Raw genomic sequence first — 17,342 nt, 5'->3', positions numbered from 1 at the left:
GAAATGTAGTAATGCCAATGATAACGTTGTACGTGCATACCGTTTCCCCAGCGTGTCCTTCTCTAGACATTTACGCCACGGATAGATAAATTCAGGCTGTGTAAAGACATTTGTCACAGCACTGTTTCAAGTAACAAAAGTCTGGGGAAAACCTAGAGAGCTTCCGCAGAAAGCGGAATCCCCAAATTCTGGGATTACATGCGTGAGCCACTGTGCCCAGCCTCAAGTATTGCTTTAAACATTCATTAAAACTCAGAGGTTGCTCTCCAACACAGCGCCGCCTCTCGCTCGCGGAGCTCCAGCAGAAGGAGAAGGGGGTGAGTAAGGAGGGCTCTATACCGTGGCTGGTACAAAGCCGACTGCCCGCGGGAAAGCACCCAGGAAGCAGCTGGCGGCAAAAGCCACGCGCAGGAGTGCGCCCTCTACTGGAGGGGCGAAGAACCCTGGTTCATCGTCAAGGCCTGGTACTGGCTCTCGGTGAAATCAGATGTTACCCACTGACCTGATTCGCAAACTTCCCTTCCAGTGTCTGCTGCGAGACGTTGCTCGGGACTTTAAAACAGGTAGGCACTTCCAGAGCACGGGTATCGGTGCTTTGCAGAAGGCAAGTGAGGCCTATCTGGTTGGCCTTTTTGAAGACACCAACCTGTGTGCTATCCATGCCGCACGTGTAACAATTGTGCCAAAGCATCCCGCTAGCAGGCCGCACACGTGCAGGATATGCTTAAGAATCCAGTATGGGCCCAGCCTGGTGCCTCACACCTGTAATCTCAGCACTTTGGGAGGCCAAGATGGGTGGATCAGGTGACGTCAGGGATTCAAGACCAGCCTGGGCAACGTGGTGAAACCCCGTCTCTACTAAAAATACAAAATTAGCCAGGGGTGGTAGTGCATGCCTGTAGTCCCAGCTATTTGGGAAGCTGAGGCAGGAGAATCGCTTGAATCCAGGAGGTGGAGGTTGCAGTGAGCCAAGATCACACCGTTGGACTCCAGCCTGGGCAACCAGAGCAAAACTCCATCTCAAAAAAATAAAAACAGAATCCACTATCATGGGAAACATTTCATTCTCAAAAAAAAAATTATTTTCTTCCTGTTATTGGTAGATCTTTACGTTACAATTTTTTTTCCCATGAGGTCAAAAGATACCTAAGGATCTGATTGATTGTGAGTGAAAAAATAGGGGACAGAAATCAGGTATTGGCAGGTTTTCTGCTTTCGTTTGTGTGAGAATTTTTCATATAAATGTGGGGGGATGAAGCACTGATGCAAGTCCAGATGTTTCAGTGAACAAGTTGCAGCAGTTCAACTTTGTAATAATTAGAAATAAAGCTGTTAAATTTTTCTGGACAATGCCAGCATTTGGATTTTTTAAAACCGAGTAAATCGTGTTTATAGCATTTTTGTCATGACAGCAGATTCGATCCATTCGCTGTATGTTCTGAGTTGTCCTACAGGCACGTGTCTTCTGTGCTGTTCCTATTAGTTTGCTATTAAGCTGGGCACCGTGGCTCACACCTGTAATCCCAGCACTTTGGGAGGCTGAGGCAGGCGAATTGCCTGAAGTCAGGAGTTTGAGGCCAGCTTGGCCAACATAGTGAAACCCCATCTCTACTAAAAATACAAAAAATTAGCCGGGCATGGTGGTGGGCGTCTGTAATCCCAGCTGCTAGGGAGGCTGAGGCAGGAGAATCGCTTGAACCCGGGAGGTGGAGGTTGCGGTGAGCCGAGATTGCGCCATTGCACTCCAGCCTGGGGAACAAGAGTGAAACTCAGTCTCAAAAAAAAAAAAAACCTTGCTATTAAAATACATTATAAAAAATTAATTAAAACTCAATTGTAAAAACACTACAAGTTCCATGACTAGTAACAGTAATGGAAATGGAAGTTGCATCTCTGTAAAAGTGCGTTCCAACTGTTTGCATCGAGCGGCGCGCATTGAAGATGACATTTGTACAGCGATCAGTCAAGGGTGCATCCTGCAGCCAGAGGCTACTGATCTGAGGCCTCTGATCACCATAGGTCCCATCCATGGCCGCTCAGAGGACCGAGGACATGTCACACTTGAGTCCCATCTCTGTGCACCAGAATGCCAATGGCACACCAGCTGGAATCAAACCAGGGAAAACCAGAAAACATCTAAGCATAGAGAGATGGTTAAATTGGATACATCTATTCAAAGGTGTTTATACAAACTTAAGATGATAATTATGAAAATGATTGATTTAATATGTTTATAGAACACTGTTTAACATGTTTGCTATGCTTATATAACTATTGCAACGGAGTAAAAATAAACACGCATTTTGACAAGACTGGAAAATTGAAATAGTTATGTTTGGGATTAGGTTATAAGATTTTGCTTCTATTTTCAAAATGTTTCCAATGATATCACATTTGTTTTGTAATATAAAAAGTTATCAAGACAAAAATGTTAGTAAAAGAAGCTTCACTGAATTATGACCCTGTCTTAATCGTGACATTTTAGGGTAACATCTGGTTCAATTACTGGAATATTGAAACTTGATTTTGCAGATTCTACATCTGAATTTTTTTTTTTTTTCTTAGAGACAGGGTCTCACTCTGTTGCCCAGGCTATATGGCATAGTGGCACAGTCATACCTCACTGCAGCCTCAGACTCCTGGCCGCAGTGATCCTCCCACCTCAGCCTCCTCAGCAGGAACTGGGACTACAGGCGCGCACCACTGTGCCAGGCTAATTGTTTTTTCCTTTTTTTTTGGAGCCAGAGTCATGCTGTGTTGCCCAAGCTGGTCCTGAACTCCTGGGCTCATGTGGTCCGCTCACCTCGGCCTCACAAAGCGCTGGAATTACAGGTGTGAGCCACTGTGCCCAGCCTGTGTAGGAATTGGTAACTAGGCCAGTTTCTGCGGAAAGAAGATGATGGGTAAACAATTGTCCATATAATTCAAGTCCTGCTGCAGAGGTTTTAAGAGACGTGAAGACTCTGAACTGACTTTTGCCACATCAGGGTGTCGCGCCACCATGTCACTCCAGGGCTCCAAACCCCCGTCTCACGATTCGGGGTGGAGCCCAGGCCTCTTCCACCTCGCAGTGATCCAGCGTTCAGACTGCCTCCTACCCCTACACCTCCTGTGAGCTCAACTCACTGTTCCCGATGGAGAAGGGAGCTTGTCTCCAGCCTTTATGAAAGCTGTCTCCTTTTACTTCTATCTTCTCAGTCCTTTTAGATTTACTGTTTTTCCCATGAAGCCTTTTCTGACTGTTCCCATCCTTAGGGACCAATCTGTGAAACCGTGACAGCCCCTGTGGCCTGTTGTGTTCATCACTGGAACCTGCCTCATGACCTCTTTTGTTCTGTCATTTAATTCGGCTTGGTGCTATGTCTTATATCTCTATGTAGAAAGGAAATCCTTTAGGTGGGGCGTGGTGGCTCACGCCTGTAATCCCAGCACATTAGGAGGCTGAGGCAGGCGGAACACCTGAGGGCAGGAGTTCGAGACCAGCCTGACCAACATGGAGAAACCCCATCTCTGTTAAAAATACAAAATTAGCCAGGTGTGGTGGCACATGCCTGTAATCCCAGCTACTCGGGAGGCTGAGGCAGGAGAATCGCTTGAACCCGGGAGGCGGAGGTTGCAGTGAGCTGGGATTGCACCACTGCACTCCAGGCTGGGTAACAAGAACAAAACTCCGTCTCAAAAAAAGAAAGCAAATCCTTTAAAAGAAGTTCTATTTCTTCGTATCCTTGTACATGACGGAAGCTCAGTGTTTGTAGAATATTGCCTGCCTAGATGGCTTTACTTTAGGCTCTCAGTAGGTATCTTCCAAATGAATGGCTCACATCAGTGACATTGTAATAAAATTGTTTTGCGGTCTGCATTGTGTCTTTTAGGTAAAATTAATTGCTGCACAAATGTTATTCCAAGAACTGACAGAGGTTACATTAAAATGTGATATAAATATTAGTTACTATGGCTAATGTCAAAAAGAGGAATTGGGGAAATCTACAGAGAAGAAAATCTTAAGTTATTTTAATACTTAGAATAGCTGTGGATCTCAGATGTCCCCCAATAGCCTGCAGGCCTCAGTAAAGCCGTGTGTGGTGAGACTCGTGGAGGCAGACCCCCCCAAATTTTCTATCACAGCAGGTAGCCTCTGCCAGAGCACTGGTCACTACGTGCAGAACAGTAAGGCACTGCTTGAGAAATGTATGCCATTTTCTGTTTGAGAGAATTCTACGTACCCGTAGAAATCATATGGCTTAAGAATATTTATTGACGGCCATGCGGTGGCTCACACCCGTAATCCAGCACTTTGGGAAGTTGAGGCAGGTGGATCTCCTGAGGTCAGGAGTTCAAGACCAGCCTCGCCAGTATGGTGAAACCCCGTCTCTACTAAAAATTAAAATTAAAATTAAAAAAGCAGCCAGGCATGGTGGTGCAGGCCTATATTCCCAGCTACTCAGGAGGCTGAGACAGGAGAACCACTTGAACGGAGGAGGCGGAGGTCACACCACTGCACTCCAGCCAGAGCAAGATTCTGTCAAATATATATGTGTGTGTGTGTGTGTATATATGTGTGTGTGTGTGTGTGTGTATATATATATATGTATGTATTGACAAGAAAAGATGATCACCGTAATGAAAACTTCGAAAACAGAGTATAAATAACAATATTCACTATTATCCCACTTAAATACATAAACACATGTAATCCTTATAGCATAGGAAAAAGACTAGATTCGAATAGGCCGTATGCTAGCAGTGGTTATCTCTGGGTGATAAAATTTTCTTTTTTTGAGACAGAATCTCACTCTGACACCAGGCTGGAGTGCCGTGGCACGATCTCAGCTCGCTGCAACCTCCGCCTCCCGGGTTCAAGTGATTCTGCCTCAGGCTCCCGAGTAGCTGGGACTACAGACACCCGCCGTCAAACAAGGATAATTTTTTTTGTATTTTTAGTAGAGACAGGGTTTCACCGTGTTGGTCAGGCTGCTTTCAAACTCCTGGCCTCAAGTGATCTGCCCTCCTTGGCCTCCCAAAGTGCTGGGATTACAGGTGTGAGCTATCACACCCAGCCGAGTATCCACTTCTTTTCATGAGTAAGAGGGAAATGTTAACTTCATGCACGTCCCCTGATCATATCCGTTTCTTTCTTCTTTGCTTCGGCCTTTCGCTGCTTATTTTAAAGTAAGCAGGTTTCTGCCGTTAGGTTTATAAATAAGCCCCCTTGCTACAAGGTAGGCTCACGGTGGAATGAACAAACTCCTTGAGCAGCTCTTAACATCAGGACGAGGTAAGCTCTTATTTAGCTTAAGAGGAAGTGTGAGATGTCTGTTCTCATTTTCTGGTTTCATGATGTGGGAGACTCCTCGCAGTTCTTCCAGGATCCTGACTCATGAGATGCAGAGGTCGTCAGATCGTCTTTCAGGCCTCTGACAGCACCGTCCCCTCACGCCCGCCACCAGTTCCAAGCACACACAGGGAGCCTTGTCCTCCACTCAGGCGTAGAAGCTCAACGTGGATGGACACCGTAACCATGGACCAGAGTTGCTTTTCAGATTTCCCAGTAAATGGGTCAAAGCAAGCTATTTAAATATGAGCCACATTGCCTCCAAAATCCAAAGAAGCTGTCCAGAGTTCCTCATTCCTAGAGGCAGAGGTGAAGGTGATGAACTTGACCTTGAATAAGAAAGTAAGGTTGTGCCGCGTACCCTCAGGAAATGGCACGCCTGCTTATCCTCCTGGGGAAAATGCTTTCGCCAGGTGAGCAGCGGTAAACCCAAGGCCTGCCAGGAGGTACGTCAATTTGCTTCCGTGAGGAGATCGTCCCTGGAATATTAAGCAAATTGAAACCACCACCTCGTTAACTTGACCGTGACCCCTCATCATTCTCTACGCTGTTTGAAGCCAAGGTATAGGATGGGCATATAATATAATCACCAAGTCTGTTTCTTCTGGATCTTTGGTAACGCCGTAAATTCCTGCAGCTCCCCCGGGCCTGCAGTCTTGTTCCACATTTCTGTTTTGCGGGGGGGACACCAGTTCATCCTCTGGGCTCTTCCTACTGTGGTAGTTACTGCTTCACAGGGCAGGGAGCCAACGTGAAGATTCTAGAGTGCGCTGCAGCTGCGCATTCCAGTGACACGTTCAGGAACTGCGGTACAGTCACAGGATGGGCTTAGGTCCCCGTGGGCCTCCCATGAGATGAACTAGGGTCAGAGTCCCACACACACTCTGCCCCCAATAAGCCTCCACGCTGGCAGATGGGAATGGCATTCCAACAGGCTCGTTTTGCTCAGAGCCAATTTTGCCGTAAAAGATTTGGAGAGCTGGCCCGGCGCGGTGGCTCACACCTGTAATCCCAGCACTTTGGGAAGCCAAGGTGGGCAGATCACCTGAGGTCAGGAGTTCGAGACCAGCCTGGCCAACAGAGTGAAATCCAGTCTCTACTAAAAATACAAAAATTAGCCAGGCGTGGTGGCGCGTGCCTGTAATTCCAGCTACTCAGGAGGCTGAGGCAGGAGAATCACTTGAACCAGGAGGCAGAGGTTGTAGTGAGCTGAGATCGCACCACTGCACTCCAGCCGGGGGGACAAGAGTGAGCACAGTCACTAGGGGAGTGGCTGCAGAGAAGGGTAGGAGGAGGTCTCCCACTGCTCATGCGTATTTTTGTAGAGGGATCTCGCTACGTTGCCCAGGCTGAAGTGCAGTAACTTTTCACAAGTGCCGTTGTACTGTAGCGCAGCCTCCAACTCCTGGACCCAAGTGACCTCCCACGTCGGCCTCCCATGCAGCTGGGACTGTAGGCGCACGCCACCACACCCAGCTGTGCACTGTCCCTGTGTGACAGTTCTGCAGCCGCTCCTTCAGTCGAGGAACTCTCCTGGCTGTGACCGTGACTGCCTAGCGTGGTGCCTTGATTCAGACCTCTGCTTCCTGGCTTGGGGACGGTGGGATATGAGGTCTTAGCGGAGTGCCCACTGCTTACACTCCTGGGACCCCATGATGAACCACAGCCAGAGTTATCTGTGATTAGCATTCCCTGAGGAGTCAATCGCATTTGGACTGCTGCCTCATAACGTAACCAGCCGGCTTTCCTCCTGGCAGGAAATCGCTTCCACCTACAACGTCCACCCAGGACTCCCCTCGGTCCCACAGGGTCAGAAAGCCCACGTGGGTAAATACTGTCACCAGCATTCTGCACTAGTTGGAATCATTAGTAACTTGCCTTTGAAAGATTCTAGTCTGGGCATGGTGGCTTCCTGTAATCCCAGCACTTTGGGAGGCCGAGGCAGGCGGATGACCAGAGATCAGGAATTAGGGACCAGCCTGGCCAACATAGTGAATCCTCATGTCTACAAAATTAGCTGGGCTTGGTGGCACATACCTGTAATCCCAGGTACTTGGAGGCTGAGGCAGGAGAACTGCTTGAACCTAGTAGGCAGAGGTTGTAGTGAGCTGAGATCGTGCCACTGCACTCCAGCCTGGGCAATGAGAGCAAAAAGTCCATCAAGAAACAAAGAAAAGAAAAAAAAGAAAGGAAAGAAAGGAAGAAAGAGAGAGAGGAAAGAAAGAAAGAAAGGAAGAAAGGAAGGAAGGAAGGAGGGAGGGAGGGGAGGGGAGGAGGAAGGAAGGGAAGGAAGGAGGAAGGATGGAAGGAGGGAGGGAAGGAAGGAAGGAGAAGGAAGGCAAGAAAGGGAAAGGAAGGAGAGAGGTGCTACACAGTTTTGAAGAAACAAAGAGAGAGAGAAAAGCAGAGAGAGAAAGAGAGAGAGAGAGAGGGTGGAAGGCAGGGAGGAAGGGAGAGAGGTGCTACAGTTCTGAATGTCCAGATCTCACAAGAACTGAACCACTGTCATGAGGACAGCACCAACGGGGTGGATCTAAATCCTTCATGAGAAATCTGCCCCCACCCCCGATCCAACCACCTCCCACCAGGCCCCACCTCCAACACTGAGGATTACAAAGCAACGTGAGATCTGGGTGGTGACACACATTGAAACCACAGTAGGGACATAAATGAACAAACTGGACAAAACAGTATGGGATCGAGGCTCCTGTGGCGTATCACAGTGCCCGTTCAAACTTTATCTCCGCTCATCCCTTCTCAGGCTTACCTACGGGTCGAGTATTTTATCCACATCGGTATCATCAAAGGTTACTCTTTCAATCTGGATTTTTTGAAACAGAAGATCCATGATGCCAGCAGAGCCCAGGAGATGCAAAGCTAACTCTCAGCCCTCAAGACCAAGAAATAATTGTTCACGATTGAAGCCATGAGATGCTGGGATTGCTCGTTACCACAGCAGAAGCTGGCTGATCCAGACTGAAACGTGTAATGCTGCTGCGGGCATTCAGGTTGCCTGCTGAACTGGGTTCCTTTTTCTGTACTTCCCTGACGAAAAGCAGTATCTTTTTTTTTTTTTTTTTTTTTGAGACGGAGTTTCGCTCTTGTTACCCAGGCTGGAGTGCAATGGTGCGATCTCGGCTCACCGCAACCTCCGCCTCCTGGGTTCAGGCAATTCTCCTGCCTCAGCCTCCTGAGTAGCTGGGATTACAGGCACGCGCCATCATGCCCAGCTAATTTTTTGTATTTTTAGTAGAGACGGGGTTTCACCATGTTGACCAGGATGGTCTCGATCTCTTGACCTCGTGATCCACCCGCCTCGGTCTCCCAAAGTGCTGGGATTACAGGCGTGAGCCACCGCGCCCGGCCCCAGCAATATCTTTTAAACCATTTTTAGACTGTCCCTCTTCTTCTTCTATTTTTGAAGAATATGAACAAAAAACTTTTTGCAAACTGAACATTAGTTCACTCAAATATAACTAAATGACTCTCAAAATTTTCCATTATAGCAGTTTTAAAAACAGAAACAATATGAAAAAATCAAGTCATAACAAAGTTACTAGGAATAAACCATACAAAGCATCCAAGATCTGTGTCCTCAGAATTACCACCGTGACTACTCCACGAACGGCCGGGGTGGCCGTGTGCCTCTGCAGGCCCAGCTGCTCGGGAGGCTGAGGCGGGAGGACGTCTTGAGTCCAGCAGTTCTTGGCTGTGGTGTGCTACGGTCGTGCCACTGGGCCGTAGGAGACTACACTCCAGCCTGAGCAACATAATGAGACCCATCTCTGAAAATAGAAATAAAAATAAAAATGAATACTGCATGACCTCGGTTCCAGATAACAGCGTCTCTCTATGTGCATCTGTTGATGGAAAAGTGGATGGATGGTTGGATGGCTAAAAACATGGGAACCTGAAGCCAGATGGGTTTTCTACCTTATAAATGATCTGATTTTTCTGCCTAGAAATGTTCCCCTTCACTCCCATTTTTAAGCGCTAAAATGCAGTCATTTAACCAAGATACATCTTAGCGTCTATTGTTTCAGTATTTCTGGCTGGGTGCAGTGTCTCACGCCTGTAACCCCAGCACTTTGGGAGGCCAAGGCGGGAGGATCACTTGAGGTCAGGGGTTCGAGACCAGCCTGGCCAACATGGTGAAACCCCATCTCTACTAAAATACAAAAATTAGCTGGGCGTGGTGGTGTATGCCTGTAGTCCCAGCTACTTGGGAGGCTGAGGCCCAAGAATCACTTGAACCCGGGAGGCAGAGGTTGCAGTGAGCTGAGACGGCACCACCGCACTCCAGCCTGGGGGACAGACTGAGAATCCACCTACATAGTATCCCGGTTTAATCTTCACATGAGGTTCTTTCTGTATTTCTTGGAAATTTCCCGCCGCGCGTCTTCACCTGAAGGGCACTAGTGCTCGCTTCTGCCCCACACGGGACCCACGTGCCGCTGTTCCAAAGGCAGGCTTCCTGAGGGGGACATGGCTAACCAGCACCGGTGTCCTTGCGTTCTGTATCACGCATCTGTCTATTTCTACCACGGCATGTCCCCATCCCTCTTCCCACCACCCAGGGGGATAGAGAGAGAGAGCTCAGCCTCCCAAGCAGCTGGGACACCCGGCGGTTCGTGGAGTGCTGTGTACACAGATGTGTCCCCTACCCCTCCCCGCTCCGAGAACCTGAAGCCTTTCCTTTCCTGTCTCTGCTCGTCCCGTTTGGTCAGGACTTCTCTTACCGTCAAGGCGGCGGTAATCTTTCCCTTTCTCTGGAGTCAGGACAGTGACGGTCTCACCTGTTGAAATCAAGTTTAGCCTGAAGCTGCCTCCTGACACATTTTAGGTTTGCCCTAAAGGTTTCTCTGTACGCTGTGAACTACAACCTAAATGGAATTATAAGCAGACTGTAGCCTACTCTTGCACCAACGCCAAGTTTTCGCCAATCAAAGGTGGCAACAGATGCCAAGCTGTTACCGATTCAGCTGCGCCTGTGCCTCACTTCCGTTTTCTGGATGTCACTTTCCTCTTTCTGTCCGTGAATCTTCTTCCACCACATGGCGCGGGAGGCTGCCCGATCATTCGCAAATCATTCTTTGCTCAGTTAAACTAACTTAATTTGAATAGTTTTCTTTTTTTTCAGTTTTTCTTTTTTTGAGACAAAGTACCACTCTTGTCCTCCAGGCTGGAGTGCAGTGATTCCATCTCAGCTCGCTGCAACCTCCGCCTCCCAGGTTCAAGTGATTCTCATGCCTCAGCCTCCTGGGCCCAAGGAGTCCTCCCGCCTCAGCCTCCCAAGTAGCTGAAACTACAGGCGTGAGCCACGACCACTGGCCACTTATTTTGTTTTGTATTTTTTGTAGAAACAGGGTTTTGCCATGTTGCCCAGGCTGGTCTCGAAGACCTGGGCTCAAGCAATTCACCCGCCTCAGCCTCCCAAAGTGCCGGATTACGGGCATAAGCCACCATGCCCAGCCTGTAATTTATTTAAAAAGCAAAGTGAAAAAGCAATAAAATAACATCACAGGATGTTGGATGTTCGAGGAAAAAAGAATTCCTCCACCCTCAGGCAACCATTTTATCTTTTTGTTTCACTTTTAGGTTTTTTTAATGTTTGTAATTATGGTATACATGTATTTATTTTGAAATATTTATGTGTTTTTACTGCTAAATATGAATGTAATTTCAAAATCACAAAAAGTTGCAAAATAAAAATAGTACAAGGAACAACCCCATGTCCTTTACCCAGATTATCTATAAACCGTTTAATGTGACTGTATATTGTATATACACCGTGTGTGTGTATGTGTGGGTGTATGTGTGACTATATATGTACGCCATGTGTGTATGTGTGACTATATATTGTATATACACCGTGTGACTATATATTGTATATATACCGTGTGTATGTTTGTGTGTGAATGTGACTATATATTGTATATATACTGTGTGTGTGTGTGTGTGTGTGTGTGTGCAGTGTTGGTCTGCCAGTGCTCTCCTAACAGAGTACCAGAGACTGAATGGCTTAAACAGCAAAGTTGGAGGCCAGAGTGTAAGACCAAGGTATCCGAAGGGTTGGTTTCTTCTGAGGCCTCTTTCCTTGGCTCACCCACAGCTGTCTTCTCCTGTCTTCACCAGCTCTGTCCTCTCTGTGTGTCTGTTACCTCTTCATAAAAGGGGACCAGTCACAGGGGGTTGGATTATGACCACCCTAATGATGCCACTTTAACCTAATTAACTCTTTAAAGACTCTCTCTCCAAACACAGTCACATGCTAAGGTACTGGGGGTCAGAACTTCAACATTTGATTTTTGAGGAGGACACGATTCAGCCCATAACACATGTGTACATATGTATGTATGTGTGTATATTTACATACACATACATATAGATATACATTAACACACCTGTATATATGTATATATTTTTCTGAACCATTTTGAGGGTATTACATACATCATGACCCTTTACCTCTAAATATTTCAGTGTCTATTTTCTGAGAATAAGAATATGCTTTTTTTTTTTTTTTGAGATGGAGTTTCACACTTGTCGCCCAGGCTGGAGTGCAATGACGTGATCTCGGCTCACCGCAACCTCTGCGTGCTGGGTTCAAGTGATTTCCACAGCCTTGTTTGTCTTTCATGATATTCACTTTTTTTTTTAAGAGACAGGGTCTCGCTCTGTTGCCCAGGCTGGAGTGCAGTGGCCTGATCATGGCTCACTGCAGCGTCAAACTCCTGGACTCAAGCGATCCTCCCCCTCAGCCCCCGGAGTAGCTAGTGACACTGAGGCTAAAAAGAAATTATTTAGGCAGATGGTGAAGGTGATAGTGTTCTCATTACGGCTTCCCTTTGAACAAAAAGCAGCCCCCAAATCATTTCTTTTCTAACAAAGAACAGCCTGTAAAATCGAGCTGCATAGATAAGCAAGCTGGAAGTTTGCACGGGGAAATGCCGGCAGCTGTGCCAATAGGAAAGAGCGACCTGGAAGCCAGGCGTGTTCATCACGGAGGCTCCGTCTTCCCCCTTCTTTGTCACCACATGTACAGTAAAAGAAAGTCAGCATGGCACCGGCCATATGCATAATACAACACTACAGGCCGGGCACAGTGGCTCACCCTGTAATCCCAGCACTTTGGGAGGCCCAGGTGGGCAGATCACCTGAGGTCAGGAGTTTTAAACCAACCTGACCAACATGGAGAAACCTTGTCTCTACTAAAAATATAAAATTAGCTGGACCTGGTGGTACACGCCTGTAGTCCCAGCTACTCCAGAGGCTGGGGCAGGAGGATCACTTGAACCCAGGAGGTGGAGGTTGCAGTGAGCCGATATTGCGCCTCTGCACTCCAGTGTGGGTGACAGAGAGTGATTCTGTCTAAAAAGTAATAAATAATAAAAATAACCCCAAACCGTGTTAACTCATGTATCATCCACTCAACAGGTTTCCACTGAGTCTACTGTACTCCGGAGGGCGTGCAATGAGCTGGGGGTAATAAAATGCAGAAGCCTGGCACCTTCTCTCAAGGAGCTCTCAGGTCAGTAAGACCTGATGATGTCTATACAGCTGTAATACAACAGAAAATGTCATAACAACTTTTTAATGCCATCCTGTGGAAGAATTTAGGATGGCATGTGTTCACCTCTGCCTCCCTAAAGGAGGTAGCTTCTGAGCTGAGACTAGAAGAATGAGAATATGGTCAGTCATTCAAATGGCAGATGAAATGGCAGAGGTGACAATGTGGCTTATTCTGGGAAGAGGAAGGTGCTTAGCACATTTATGAGCCAGAGTGATGGAAGAAGTTGTAGGAGGTAAGATTAGACAGTGTTTGGCTGGGCATGGCTCACGCCTGTAATAGCACTTTGGGAGTCCGAGGCTGGTGGATCATGAGGTCAGGAGATCAAGACCATCTTCGCCAATTTGGTGAAACTCTTGTCTCTACTAAAAAATAAAAAATTAGCCAGGAGTGGTGGCGCACACCTGTAGTCCCAGCTACTCGGGAGGCTAAGGCAGGGGAATCTCTTGAACCCAGTAGGCAGAGGTTGCAGTTAGCAGAGATTGCGCCACTGCACTCCAGCCTGGCCACAGAGCAAGACTCCATCTAAAAAAAAAAAAAAAGGTTAGCATAAGAATCAATATAAACACATATATTAGCTTTAATTAACACTTTTTAAAAGTTGTAAAGAGACACTTTACAACTTAAAAAAAAGTCAATCCTATTTCATTTTACTTTTTTTTTTTGAGACAGAGTCTTGGTCTGTCACCCAGTTTGGAGTTCAGTGTTGTAATTTGCAACTTCCACCTCCCAGGTTCAAGCAATTCTTTTGCCTCAGCTTCCTGAGACGCTGGAATTATAGGCTCACACTACTAGACTCAGCTAATTTTTTTGTATTTTTAGTAGAGACAGGGTTTCACCATGTTGGCCAGGCTGGCCTTGAACTCCTGACCTCAAGTGATCTGCCTGCTTCATCCTCCCAAAGTTCTGGGGTTACAGGCGTGAGCCATGCTCTCCTCCCCAAAAAAGCTGATCCCATTTTTTATACATGATCCCAGCTGTGTTAAATAAAGCCTGGAGGACATTTCTGAAATGTCTTTGTGAGTGTTATGATTCTCAGTACTTATTGTATACTATCTATGTTTTTATCCTAAGCTTTTCTTACATTTATAATAGTAGAAAAGAGAACATAAAAACCTACAACTGTCAAATAACGATCTGTAGGCTATTTTTTCGGCATGAATCTATCAATGTGTATAGATCTGGTATCATTCACTATCACCATGTCCAAGTCCTATCTGCAATTCTCCTTATCCCTCTTCTACAAAGCTGGTTTGCATAAGCAGAGGCTTTAGAGACAAGATGCCCTTCTCCCGAATCCTTTGGCAGAATTATGAGGTGGTAGATTGCATAGGGAATTCTCAAAAGAATATCTGGGAGTTGCTGGGCATGGCATCCCTCTTCTGGGGAAATAAGAAAATTCAGCCTCCCGAAAGGATCGTGGCTGTATTAAGTGCATGTCGTGGGCACTCGAAAAGTGTTTGCTGCAACCCCATTTACAGTAACTACAAAACAAACAACAGCAACAGAAACCGAGGAATGAATTTATCCAAAGAAGCGAAAGATCTCTACAAGGAACACTGGACAACACCCAGGAAAGAGACTGAAGGACACCAGAAAACGGGAAGGTCGCTATCCCACACTCACGGACTGGAGAATCGACACTGTTAAAATGCCTTTACTACCCGAAGGAATCTACAGATTCAGTGCAATCCCTATTAAAATACCATGACGTTCTTCACAGAAATAGAAAAAAATTCTAAAATGTATACGGAGCCACAAAAGATCCCATACAGCTGCTAGTCTCTCCAACAAGCTGTGCTGGGAAAACGGAATATCCATACGCAGAAGAACGAAACTAGAGCCCCATCTTTCACCACATATAAAAATCAACTCGAAATTGATTAAAGATTAAATGTAAGACCTGAAACTATAAAACTATTAAAAGAAAACATTGGAGAAATGATAGAAGACATTGGTCCGAGGAAAGATTTTTTTGGTAAGATCTCAAAAGCACAGGCCACAAAGCATAGACAAATGGGAGAAAGTGTTTGCAGACTATCCATACGACAGTTTGCATGTTTGTCCCAAATCTCGTGTTGAAATGTGATTCCCCGTGTTGGAGGCGGGGCCTGGTGGGAGGGGATTGGATCAGGACGGCAGATTTCTCATGAATGGTTTAGCGCCGTCCCACTACGCTGTCCTCACAAGTGAGTTCTGGAGAGATCCAGTTGTCTAAAAGAGGGTGTGGCACCTCCTCCACCTCTCTCTCTCTCTCTCTCTCTCTCTCTCTCTCTCTCTCTCTCTCTCTCTCTCTCCTCTCTCTCTCTCTATCTCTATCTCCAAAAAAACTAGCTGAGCCTGGTGGCACTTGCCTGTGGTCCTAGCTACTTGGGTCATCCTGCGGTGGGATGATCGCTTGAGCCAGGGATGTGGAAGCTGCAATGAGCCCAGATCGCCTCCAGCCTGGGTGACAGAGTAAGACCCCATCTCAAAAAAAAAAAAGGCAAAAGTTCTGTAATCTGTACAGACATTTCTCAAAAGACCCATGAATAGCCAATAGATACGTAAACAAATGCTCAACCATAATTAGGGAAATGCAAATCAAAACCACATTGAGGTAACATCTCACCCCAGTTAAAATGGCCATTTTAAAAAAGGAAAAAATAACGAATGCCGGTGAGGATGTGGAGAAATGGGAATGCCCACCCACCGTTGGTAGGAATGTACAGAACAACCACTATGAACATATGAAGGCTCCTCAAAAAACTGCAACGGAACCATCTTCTAAACCAGCAACCCCTTTGCAACCGGTGTCCATCGGTGGAAACGTGGATGTAGAAAAGGTGATACGTATGAACAATACTAAGAAAAAGAACAGAATTCTGTCCTTTGTAGCAACAGGGATGGAACTGGAGGTCATTATGTTAGGTGAAATAGGCCAAGCACAGAAAGACAAATATGGAATATTCTCACTCATATGTGGGAGCTAAAAAAAAAAAAAAAAAATGGATCTCACGGAGGCAAAGAGTAGAAAGGTGTTCCCAGAGGCTGGGCAGAGAGGGAAATTTAGAAGAGCTGGTTAATGGATACAAAAATACCGTTAGATACAAGAACAAGTTCTAGTATTTGACAGTATAGTCGGTAGATTATAGTCGACAATAACTTAACAGTCTATTTCAAAATAACTGTTCCTAACACGAAGAAGAGGTTTGAGGTGATGGATGCCCTGAACACCCTGGCTGGGCATTATACGCCGTATACACGTATCAAAATAACATATTACATGTGCAGGTCCTTATCAATAAAAATAATAAAAGTATTTGTTGAATGAATGGCCTATGGCTTTTCAATTCATTTGTCTGTTTAGGCAGCAAAAAATAATTTCTCCATTTGGCCTTAAATGGAGACCCACTGGCCTGAATCTTAGGAAACCTGGATTCATTTTTACTTTCATAAAGAATGTAAAACGTATTTCTAAGATGAGATGCATCGATAAGCTGTTACAGGTTTGAAAATCCTGAAGGCTTAAGCTAAAAGGCCATTTTGGAAGTTGAAGTATCAAGGTTTTAAATGTGTATTTTTGTAAATATTGAGTTTGTGTTTAAAATCTGCCTCGGGTTTCTAATGTGAAATACTCAGAGAGTAACATAATACCTCATAACTCATTTTGAAAATAATGTTGGCCGGGCATGGTGGCTCATGCCTGTAATCCCAGCACTTTGAGAGGCCAAGATGGGCAGATCACTTGAGGTCAGGAGTTCAACACTAGCCTGGCCAACATAGCAAAACCCTGTCTCTACTGAAAAATACAAAAATTAGCTGGGTGCAGTGGTGAGCGCCTGTAGTCCCAGCTACTCGGGAGGCTGAGACAAGGAGAAATGCTTGAACCCGGAGGGTGGAGGTTGCAGTGAGCTGAGATCACGCCACCGCGCTCCAGCCTGGGCAACAGAGCAAGACTCCATCAAACAAAAAAAGAAAGAAAAGAATGTTAAAAAATGCAGTTTGTTTTACTTTGTTTTTTTTTGAGATGGAGTCTCACTGTCACCCAGGTTGGAGTGCAATGGCATGATTTCAGCTCACTGCAACCTCGGCCTCCCAGGTTCAAGTAATTCTCCTGCCTCAGCCTCCCAAGTAGCTGGGACTACAGACACACGCCACTACACCTGGATTTTTGTATTTTAGTAGAGACGGGGTTTCATCATGTTGCCTGGGCTGCTCTCAAACTCCTGAGCTCAGGCAATCCACCTGCCTTGGCCTCTCAAAGTGCTGAGATTACAGGCGGGAGCCAACGCACCTGGCAAAAAACACGGTTATTTAATATAGTGTTTAACAGACAGTAAATGCTTAATAAATGACAGTCATTTTTAGCTTCTACTCACGTTTTATGATCTCTTCAGGAATCCCTTAGAGGGATTCTAACACTATATAGAACTTAAAATCCGAAGTTGCCCTTCAATA

This window comes from Aotus nancymaae, unplaced genomic scaffold (genome assembly GCF_030222135.1).
Source record: "Aotus nancymaae isolate 86718 unplaced genomic scaffold, 86718_ANA_hifiasm-v0.15.2.pri h1tg000067l, whole genome shotgun sequence".
NCBI lineage: Eukaryota > Metazoa > Chordata > Mammalia > Primates > Aotidae > Aotus > Aotus nancymaae.
This window is presented reverse-complemented; position numbering follows the sequence as displayed.